Consider the following 12287-nt stretch of genomic DNA (forward strand, 5'->3'; position numbering starts at 1 on the left):
AACTGATGATACAATCAAATAAATATGAGAACTAGAAGCGTGAAGAGAGTAAATAGCATAACCATGAACATCAAAATATAATCAGAAAGCTTAAAGTTATGTCCACATATCAAATAGAAATACACAAGTCCAAGCATTATCCAAGCACAAATAAAAGTTAAAAGTTAATGCATGCCCAAAATAAGAGTCTAAGCAGAACCAGAAGGAGCAGGGATAAATGGATCAATTTTATGTAATCCCTTGTTAATGTGCCTAAGGTATTTACACATATACTTGAATTGAGACTTCTGGGATACATGCAAACCTTTCACCTTTTCCTCTAGGGTTCTCAACCTCTCATCAAAATCAGAAGGCTGAAAGTCCGGATCAGCCTCAGAATCATATTCTAATTCATCAAATAAACATCCATGTTTACATCATCAAGAGGTAAAGCATCTTCCTCTCCGTCTTCTTCAGCAGCTCCTACATCATCCTTATCAACTTGGCTGGGTACCAACCTCAGATTCATCTTGTTAATGTTGGAATTGTTAAAGGGTAGATGGGAAATAGGAGCTCCTCCAACAGGCATGACCACAAGACTATAAATAGCTAACGTGATCATCAGATATACACTATGGCCAGGATGGAGATGAAATTGAATTATGATATAAAAATAAAGAGATGGAAGACATGTTTGAACACCAGAAACAACTGAGTGAAGTATGCGAGACATGAAAAAGTTAACTCAATTTTGTTACCAGACCGAGGTTACACATTAGAAATGAAAATACGTGAAGAATCATGTATCTGGGTAACATATTTTTGAAACGAAGCGCAATACCGGAGTTCCATTCCACATTCATGTTGCATAACACTCTAGTTAGCATACGTTTTTCAGATTCAGACGGTCTCACAACTTGTAGAGATAGGTATTCCTTCATTATTCACAGGAATGTCCATCAAACTAGAGATTAAGTGACGGTCAACATCTACTGGACCTTTCCTAGTTGTCATAGTAAAAGTTAAGTTTTCAACAGAGAAGTCACTTATACAAGCAAACATGGCTTGTGTAATGAACCGGTATACAGGACCGCCCCAATTCAATATGTTAGCCCATCCTACAACTTCAAGGAGGGGATGATATTGAAAGGACTCAAATAATTGGAGTTAACAGTTCGCTCAATAATTACATTGCGGAGATGAATATCCTGCACATATTCAGGGTCCTCTTTAGGTGGTTGAAGAATACACACTGTAATCGGTGCAGAATTGGAAGAAGAGGGACCACGAGATGATCCCTTCTTGTATCTACTCTCCATTACACAATGCACAAAAGGCATACAAGAAAGGAATGGAGAGTTTCTCCCAAATCAGATTTTATGCTAGAAAACTAAAGAAACCACAAGAAAACTTGAAATAAACTTTAAAATCAAGGAAATAGAAGTGCAAAGATCCTAAATCCAAAAGGAAAATGAAAAAAAATAAACTAACCAAAATGCAATCGAAGATGGGTTCGACCGGTCGTGGAAGGGCTTGTTCGAGAAGATGAGAGAAATGAAGAAAAAGTGCTTTTTGTACATTTAAAACCCCCAAACTTGAGCTACTTGACTGGTCGAGTACATACTCAACCGATCGTGCCACGACTAGTCGAGTGTGTACTCGACTGGTCGTGCAACCTTAAAAAATTTTCATTTTTTAGTATTTTATGTTTTTAAAAAATTCCAATCAAATAAAAACATGCAATATTGTACAAGAAAACACAATTAACTTAGATCACATTACTCATACCAATATCTAATTTTAATTTAGCAAACCTATTTCCATCAAGTGGTTTTGTGAAAGTGTCTGTAAGTTGATTTTTAGTTTGAATATAATCAAATGAAATAATCTTATCTTCCACTAATTCATGAATATAATGATATCTAATATCAATATGCTTAGTTCGTGAATGCTAGATTAGATTTTTAGAAATGTTGACTGCACTAGAATTATCGCAATACAGAACCGTAAACTCTTGTGCGAATCCGTAATCATTTAACATCCTCTTCAACTACACAAGTTGAGTGCATGCATTACTGGCTGCAATATACTCAACCTCAACTGTGGAAAGTGATATGAAACTCTGTTTCTTACTATGCCACGAAACTAGACAGTTCCCAACCTAAAAACATCCACCACTAGTAGACTTACGGTCATCAATATTACCAGCCCAATCAACATCCGTATAACTGGCTAATTGAACATTAGTATCATGTGGATACCAAAGACCAAGATTAGCTGAACTTGAGACATATCTCAAAATATGCTTTACAATAATCAGGTGGGATTCTCTAGGGTCAGATTGATACCTAGCACAAATTCCTACGCTGAATGCAATATCGGGTCGGCTCACAGTTAAATATAATAAACTACCTATCATATTGCGATATAACTTAGGATCTACACTTTTACTTGTTGAATTCTTAGAGATCTTAAGTGTCATACTCATAGGAGTATCAAATTTTTTACGACTCTCGAATCCGAACTTTTTCACCAAGTTTAGAACATACTTGGTTTGAGAAAAAAGATCCCGTCTTCAAGTTGTTTCACTTGCAGACCTAAAAAATAATTCAGTTCTACAACCATGCTTATTTAAAACTTGGACATCAACAAATCTGCAAACTCAACAGACATGTTAGAACAAGTAGACCCATAGATAATGTCATCAACCTATATCTGTACTATCAGTATGTGATCATTGTGTTTCTTTACAAACAGTGTCTTATCAACACTTCCCATTACAAAGTTATGACTAACTAAAAACTTAGTCAATTTCTCATACCATGCCTTGGGAGGTTGTTTTAATCCATAAAGTGCCTTTTGCAGGCGATAAATATGATCAGTATATTTAGGGTCTTCAAAACCAGTAGGTTGTTCTACATATACTTCCTCATGCAGATCACCGTTCAAGAAGGCACTCTTCACATTCATTTGATAGATTTTAAAATTTTTGTAACAAGCAATGAATATGAACAGTCTGATAAATTCAAGATGAGCTACTGGGGTAAAGGTTTCATTACAATCGATGCCTTCTATCTGAGTGTACCCTTGTACAACCAGTCTAGCCTTGTTTCTTATAATGTTACCTAATTCATCAGACTTATTTTTAAAAATCCATTTAGTTCCAATAATATGTTTATCATTAGGTCTAAAAACTAAGTACCATACATCATTCCTTACGAATTGATTAAGTTCATCTTACATAGCTACTATCCAGTTTTCATCAGCAAGCACTTCTTTTACATTAGCCGGTTCAATCTGGGATGTTAAGCATGCATGATTACAAATATTTTTAATTGTCTATGAGTGTGCACACCAGTAAGAGTGTTCCTAAGAATTTGATCAGTTGGATGGTCTTTAACTGACCGCAATTTAGTGTCATTTTGACTAGATGAAGAGTCTGGTTTATAAAATAAAGAGACTTCATCATCTTATGAACTTGAGACAGGTGTATTCAGATGATCATTTATAACCACATTAATGGATTCCTGAATTACACCGGTCCTCTTATTGAGAACACGATACGCTGGACTATTTAGTGCATATCCTAGGAAAATACCCTTGTCACTTTTAGTGTCAAATTTACCCAGATTTTTCCCGTCATGTAGAATATAGCAATTGATGCCAAAAACTCGAAAGTTTTTGACTGTTGGCTTCTTATTGAACCATAGTTCATATGCAGTCTTATTATTTGACTTTATAGTATAAACATGGTTAATAATATAACAAGTCATGTTCCCCCCTTCAACCGAAAGATTTTTAGGAAGTTTCATGTTGTTTAACATCACATTAGCCATTTCTTGAAGCACATGATTTTTTCTTTCAACAACCCCATTTTATTGAGGTTTCTTAGGAGCAGAAAATTCATGCGATATACCATGATCGTTAAGAACTTCTTAAAACTGCTATTATCAAATTTGGAACCATGATCACTATGGATTTTAGAGACATGTGATTCCTTCTCAGTTTGGATAAGCTTGAGTATCATTTTCACTTCATCAAGAGTTTCAAATTTCTCTCTCATGAAAACTACCCATGTATACCTAGTAAAATCATGTACTATTACTAGAATATATTTCTTACCACCTCGACTCTCCATTCTAGTAGGTCCAACGAGATCCATGTGGAGGAGTTCAAGGGGTTTAGATGTGGCACTAGAGTTCACTTTCTTGTGAGCACTCCTAGTTTGTTTTCCAATCTGACATTTGTCATAAATTTTATCCATTTTCTTTAACTTGGGTAAGCCTCTTATTACTTCACCTTTGCTCAGTCTATAAAGATTACGGTAGTGTACATGTCCTACGCGTTTATGCCATAGATCAGTCTCATTGGTTTGGATCATGTAACGCGATAACTTAGACGAGCTTGAATCACTGACTATATAGCAGTTCTCAGATGTTCTGCGACCAGTTAATATCATAGAACCATTCTCATTAGAAATCTCACACCCTTGGTGAATTTGACGTTGTGTTTATTATCGTAAATTTGAGAAATGCTTAAGGACCTCTACAAACAAAACATTCTCAAATGGAGAAAGATTAAAGAGTTGAATCATACCTTGGCCAATAATCCTGCGGTTACTACCATCACTGAATGTGACTGAGCCATCAGTCATGCCTTTAAGATTGGTGAACAAATCTTTGTCACCTGTCATGTGTCCAGAACAACCACTGTCTAGGTACCACTTTGATTAACTCAAAACCTTAAAAGCAGTGTGGGCAACTAGATAAGTAACCTTAGGGACCCATTTCATTACTGTTTTGGGTTTTAGGGGGTAGTTGGTTTTTCTACGCTTGTTGTTATATATTCTACCATTCGAGTTAGATTTTAAAAGCTCCTTAAGTAAATCTACAATTTTCTCAGCTAAGGGCTTATGATTCTGATTTCTATAATTGATATGGTTGTTTTTAGGTTTCATAGCTTGAAAAGTTTTAGGATTTTTAAATCTATTTTGATTCAGACTTTTTCCTTTTGAGTTAGAGGACTCCCCTTTGACAAACTTAGGAGGAGTGGACTTACTTGTAGGAGGTGTATTCTTATCATAGCCCAGACCAGATCTATCGCCACATTTCCTTGATTCGGTTAGCAATCTTTCCAGTTTTGGATCACCTTGGGCATATCTCCAAGTATCCTTCAAACTCAAGAGAGAAGAGACTTCTAGTTTTAGTTTTTCATTTTCTGATTTAAGGTTTTTAACTTGGGATGTTTTGAAATCTAAATCACACTTAACTTTTTCAAAACAATCAGAAAAATGCAATTTTTCTAAAACTAGGTTATCAAAATCTTCTTTTAACTTTAAAAACTTTTCTTTTTGAAGTTTCAGTTTTACAGCTATCTTGCAACTTTCCTTGTATAGGGCATTATAGGCATCTTGTAAATCATCATCATTTTCTGGGTCGCTTCTCTGATTTTTCATCATAAGTTGAATTACAACTATCTGAGGATGTGACTCTGGCTAGAGTCATTAAGGCCTTAACCTCATTAGTAAATTCGAGTTCAGAATCATCAGACTCAGAAGAAGCTTCAGAGCAAGATGACTCATCCCATGTGGCCAACATACCTTTCTTCTTAGGTTTGTCCCTTTTTGGACAGTTGTTTGTTAGATGCTCGTATTCATGGCAGTTGAAACATTAGCTGTCTTTAATAGATTTTTAATTTTTAGATCTAGTCCTTTTCTTTTCAGAAGGTTTTTAAAATTTTACCCTCTCTTTGCTTTTGAAAATTTTATAAAACTTCTTAGCTAATAGTGTCATATCATCTTTAGAATTTTCATAATCAGAATTATTAGCTTTATCGTGAGAAATATTTTTACAAGACTTAAGGGCTATGGACTTACCTTTAGGAGCCTTAAAATTTAACTCGTAAGTTTGTAAAGAACCAATAAGCTCTTCAACCCTCATGTTATCCGTATCACGAAGTTCCTGAATGGCAGTGACCTTAGAATTGAACCTATCAAGCAATGAGTGCAATATCTTTGCACAGACTTTACTTTCTAGGATACTATCACCAAGACCCCATATAGAGTTGACTATGTCATTTAACTAGAATAGAAGTCGATAAAGTTTCACTTTCTTCCATATGTATCTCCTCAAACCGAGTGGTGAGGATTTGAAGTTTAGATTTCTTGACAATAGTCATACCCTAGTGTGTCATTGCTATAATGTCCCAGTCTTGCTTTGCAGTATCACAAGATATAATTCTTTTGAATTCATCTGGTGATAGTGCGCAAGTGATTGCATTTAAAGCCTTTGCATTAGCACTACTCTCATTTTTCTGAAGAGTGGTCCATGAAAAATAAAGTGTAACTTTAACAGATTTACTTCTATTAGTGCCTAGAACTTCAGTTGTGGGTGGGCTCCATCTAGTTACTATGGCTTACCACATGCTTTCATTTATGGACCTTAAAAAGGTCCTCATTCTAGCTTTCTAATAAGCGTAATTGGAGCCATTAAAAGGTGGAGGCCTAGTAATTGAGAGGCTATCAAAATTTGACATATTATAAGATCAGATCAATTAGCTCAGGAAATGAATCCTAATAATAAAAATGAGTTATTAGGCTCTGATAGCAATTGAAAAGGCCGAGCTTAACATCCCAGAGGGGGGGTGAATAGGACTATGCCAAATTAAAAATAAATGCGAAATACAAAAATAGATGGCACAATCAAGTAATAAAAAAGCATAAGTAAATAGCAACCTAAAATGTACTAGTCTTGAGAGGTTGATACAAACTGAGTTCTAAGGACAACCTAACACCAAAAACCAAAGGCTTATGCAAGACAACCTTACTAGAATGTTTGTAAGTATCAAAAACTTAAACCAACAAAGAGGCAAAGGAAATAAACTAAGTTATTACAACATTCTCCACAAGTGCATAAAGTAAATTACACCATTCACCACAAGTGTATAAAGTGAATTACAACATTTACACACATAAGCAAATCCAATCATCCACCACAACTCCAGGAATTATAGTGGTTTGTTTGTGTGTACACCAATTGTTAAAAAACAGCTACACAACTACTCCACTCCCAATATCCACACCCACGGGATATTGCCTTTCACTATGAAAAAGGTTTTCCAAGGTGCACCTTAAAACTTTCACAATTGTGGCTTTAGATGTGCTTACACAATTCCAAAAACCCCACACTCTGAGATTTTTTGGATGACCTCGGACAAAATCAAAAATGAGATTTTTCTAGCACAACCTCACAAACCACAAAAGATACACAAAGATTAAATGGTACTTATCTGAAAATTCTCCTTCTGAAGAAGCTCGGTAGAACCAATCTAATGTAGATGATGATATTTAATGTCTAGTCTCACAAATGAAAGGTTCTAAATCTAAATGATTATTAAATTAATTCAGCCTAGGCTAGCTTGATTTGATTTTGATCTCAAAGAGGGTAAAATCACAATTCTCTTCTTTAATGAAATTGAGTTGAATAAATATCACAAAATCAAATTTAAGAAAATTTAAAATGAACATAATATAGCTTAAGAAATGCAGGAACTAATCTCTTAAAGTGATGGTTTGATGTAGCTTGGAATGAGTGAAAAACTCTAAGATTAGACCTCTATTTATAAGTGAAAATATTATTCTCTCGACTAGTCTAAGGGTCGGTTCGACTGGTCGAAGGACTAACCAAATTTTAAAATTTCAGGCACAATAAGATAAGGTCGTTACTCGACTGGTCAAGTGGCTTGCTCGACTGGTCGAGTGGCCTGCTCGACTGATCGAGTGAGACTAAAAAACCTTGCTGGACATTGAGTCAAGCCTGCATGACCGACGAGCATTGTTCACTCGACTGATCGACCGGTCTCCACAACTAGTCGAGGGTCCAATAGAAAGTTCTAAAATTTTATAACAAATCTTAGACTGGTCGAAAAAATCTTGGACCGGTTGAGCCAGAGCTTAGACTAGTAGAACAAAGACTAGGACTAGTCGAGGAAATGACCTATAAACTTATGAAATGACCCACATAGCGTATGCAATGAATATGACCTAACCTATGGTCAATCTAGGGTCATTCATACCTTGTTTGTGAGTTTGAATAATTGAAACATCATTCGCTCTGCTAATTCATACACTTAAAATACTTGAGGCTTATCTTCAAATCTTGAACTTGAGCTTGAGTAAAGACTTGAGTTCTTGAGTCTTTAAATTACTGAACTTGAAGATTACACTTGAACTTGAGCCTTGAACTTGTACTTGTACTTGAGCTTGAAATCTTGAACTTCAACAACACTTCTTCAACTTGAATACATAGAGAAGTTAGACGAAGACTTGGACAACTTTAAGTGCACGAAGTCGATTAATTTAACTCATCAATACATGATACAGATTCTAAATGATTTGGCACAACAAATATTGACAACTCTAAGTGCTAGATTTACAATATAGCATTTATAAAGATGGCTCCACATTTTAAGTGGGCCACACCGTTAACCAATGTGGTGTTATATTTACCCGTCACTACGAGCTCGTGCTTGTGCATGGGTACACATGACTGTAAGTGCTATAGTTTATATCCCTGTCTGTTGTCAAATTTGTGGTGCCAAAATCACTGTTATATATAACTTGCATAAGTGAAGCTCTCTCAAGGATCAACATTCATGAACAAGCTAAGCTCACAACAAGCAAAGCTCACAAGTACAAGGATCAATCTTGAATGCAAGAACTGCTCACAAGACAAGACTCAACCTACAAGACTTCAAGAAGAGTACAAGGCAGTTTGTAAAGAACTCAAGACTTCAAGGCTCATACTTCAAGGTCACTAGTTCCTAATGTTTCCATGTCCTTACTTCATGGTGGAGGTTTGACTGACCTTAGGTTGACCTTAGAAATAGGTCATTTTGGATACATAAATCGAATGTTTATGTTACATAAGTTTGGTCTGTTCTTCGACTAGTCCTAGGCCTTCTTCGACTAGTCCTAGAGTTGCTTCGACCAGTCTAAGAAATTCCTCGATCAGTCGTGAGTTTGTTACAAATTTCGGATAAAATCTGTTAGGCTTCGACTAGTCCAGGAATCTGTTTGACCAGTCGAAGGAACAGTGTCGACTGCATCTTCGACCAGTCGAAAATCTTCGACTCAAAATCCAACGATGTTTTTCAGGTTCTTCGACTAGTCAAAGGAGATCTTCGACCAGTCGAAGGTAACCTACGACCAGTCGAAGGAGACCTTCGAGAACGGTCAAAGCTTATCGCGCCTGATTTTTCAAATATCTGTTATTTCTTCGACTAGTCGAAGAGCTCCCTAGACCAGTCGAAGATGCGATCTACTCACCTATAAATAGTGCACGAATCTCAGAAGAAATCATCGAATTAATTAATCCATTCAAGCCAATCTTCGTCGAACTTCTGAGAGATAATTCTGTGCTCCATCTAAGCTAAGTGTGCTTATTTAATATTCTCTTTCCTTAGCTTTATTTAATTGATTTTGTTTCTGCTATTCCAATCTAATTTGATAAGAGGAATTGTTATTCCCTTTCTTTGGAATCAAAATCAATTAAGGCAAGCCCTATTTGGTTTAATTTAAAATCTATTAGAATTAGAACCATTGTAATTGAGTACTGGACATTGAACTTGGACATTCAATCATCTACTCTGATTTGGTTCTACCGGGGTGCTATAACGAAGGAGATAATCAGGTATTTTACATTTAATTATAAATTCCTTTCTGTTTTAGTTTCTTTCAAGATTTGCCAGAAAAATCTTGTTGTATTGGTTATCTGAGGAGAGCCAGGAAAACTCAGAAGTGGGGTTTTTTTTTAATTGTGTATGCCCACAGACAAAGACACAATTGTAAAGGTTTTGGGTGAACCTGGGAAAACCTATTTTGTTAGTGAACGCTAATATCCCCTGTGTGAGGATATTAGGAGTGGAGTAGCATTCTGTGTGGCTGTTGTTTAACGGTTGGTGAACACACAGGCGAACCACTATAATCCCTTGTGTTGTGGTTGAATGATTTATACTTCTGATCTTTAATTATTCTTTTGTGGAATGTATGTATGGTGGTGAATGTTGTAATCATTTAATTCAAGCATTGTGAGAATTTTGTAATAGTTTAGAATTTATTTTCTGTTATTCCTTTATCAGCTTGATATTCAATTTCCTTTAAAAGTTGTTCCAGCAAGGTTGCCCTGCCATTTTTATGGTGTATGGCTATCCCTAGAACAATACATTTATGATTACAATTTATTTCAATTTAGTTTGTATTTATTTCTGTATTCCTCTTTGGTTTGAGATTTGATACAAAGATCTTTCTAAAAATAAGGTTGTCCTACCATAAACTCTGGTTTTTGGTGTAAGGTTGTCCTTAGAACAACATTTGTATCAACCTCTCAAGATCTGAATTTTGAAGTTATTTTACTTTCTTGCATTGTGATTTATTTTGGTTATCATATTCTTTTTAATTCCGCTGTTATAAGTTTTATTTGGCATTGTCCTATTCACCCCCCCTCTAGGACATATAGCTAAGCCTTTTCAATGACCATCATGGTTTTGGTTGATTTCCCCTCCCGGGCATGCTGGACGGCTTAGATCATCCATCCGGATGATGGTGGGGCCCAGCACAGTCCCTGCGGACGGACACATGAACAGAGTCCATCTCGCTTGCAGTTTTTGTCAGGTCAAACCTCGCTTGACCCGATGCCTGGTTCGATGCGCCGCTGGTGCGCTCCTAACATGCACATACACCATAAGTGGGGCCCACTATGATGCCTGCAAGTGAATCCACATCATCCATTCATTTTTTTCATATAAATTTGAGGGGTTGAGCCCAGATTCGAAGCATATCCTAAGATCAAGTGGATCATAATCGATGGTTAGGGGTTGATTTCCCCATTAGGTCATTGCTATGAGGATCCAACGACTAAAAATTGACATGTATGGTTAATTTATGATGTATAGGCCTGGTGTTAAATTTCACACTAATTGAATCGTGGGAAACATATGATTTGGGATTTGGGGTTTAGGTTAGTGGCATTTTTCATAATTATCGTTGATCTTAGAGTTTTGTGAAATCCAATGGTTCTATAGGCTTGTATGTACTTTTCCAAGTATATCTTACAAATGAACTTACATCTAAACCATTATAGATAGTCGGTTATTCGCTAATTTACTTGAGGGAAGTGCATAAGTCAAGTCTCATGATGGATGGTCTAGTCTTTAAAATCAACGGTCAAATGGCTTGATATATGAATGAAGACCATTCCCAATAGTTAGGTTTATATCAGGGCAAGGATGTATGGCTAGGATAGTTGGATTGGTATAATACCCACGTATATATTAAGTCGAATCTTATGGTAATGCTCGAGAACTTTTGATGCTCGAGTATCAAAAAGTGGATGGCAGGATTGGACACTAAAAATATTTTTCTCTACATGGGGGGAGAAAGATGCCCCTGGGTGAAATTTCTAAACCTTTATAGTACAAGTAGGTTGCTCTAATGTTTACACTGAGTGGATGTATGAGCGTCAAGTGCCTAATACCAGGATGCCGCTCTTCCCACTGTGTCATGGTCGGTTGGAAGGGGTGAGGCCTTACCCGCCTAAGAGGACGGGGCAAAGCTAGGCTGAGTTTGATCAACTCGAGGAATGGGTCCACTATTGATGAGTCAGACCGGATATTGGTAGGCAGATAGTGAAGTCTCTTCCACTCATCTTTTTGCATGTGATGGGGTGGCAATCTGGTTTGGAGTGTACTAGACCCCGGTGATTGTCCAGAGTGAGAACTATACTAGTATATGATACTCTAGAGATGAGCTAGATTGAGTGTGGATTCAAATTGGTATGCTTGAGCTACATCTTGCATATGACATTAGATATGTAGGCCTTGCATTGCATTGCATAACCTTGGTATGGTTGATATCATTCATGGACTTACCAACATTTTCACATTACTCTGATATTGCATACTTGCATTTCTACCTTACGCACACACTTTCACCACCCTCTGAGCTTTCTACAAGCTTATACATGACCGTTGCATGTAAGTGACGCTAGGACGTAACTGAGCAGGAGCAGGATCGTGCAGCTGAGCTTCCAGAGCCTTTTGTTATCCATTATATTTCCCTTATGCATTGTACTTAAAAGGTTTTGATTATAGTGGATATGTGGTGATGTTGTTGGTTGTTGTTTGTGGATTATGCTTATGGTTATGCTAATTATGAACCAAATTCATGCTGAAAATCCTCCTTCTAGGATCCCAGGATCGAAACCTGGTATATGGGTGCCGGGAGCCGAGAATGGGGTAATACGAAGGCTGTT

This window comes from Magnolia sinica, chromosome 15, assembly GCF_029962835.1.
Source record: "Magnolia sinica isolate HGM2019 chromosome 15, MsV1, whole genome shotgun sequence".
In the NCBI taxonomy this organism is placed as follows: domain Eukaryota; kingdom Viridiplantae; phylum Streptophyta; class Magnoliopsida; order Magnoliales; family Magnoliaceae; genus Magnolia; species Magnolia sinica.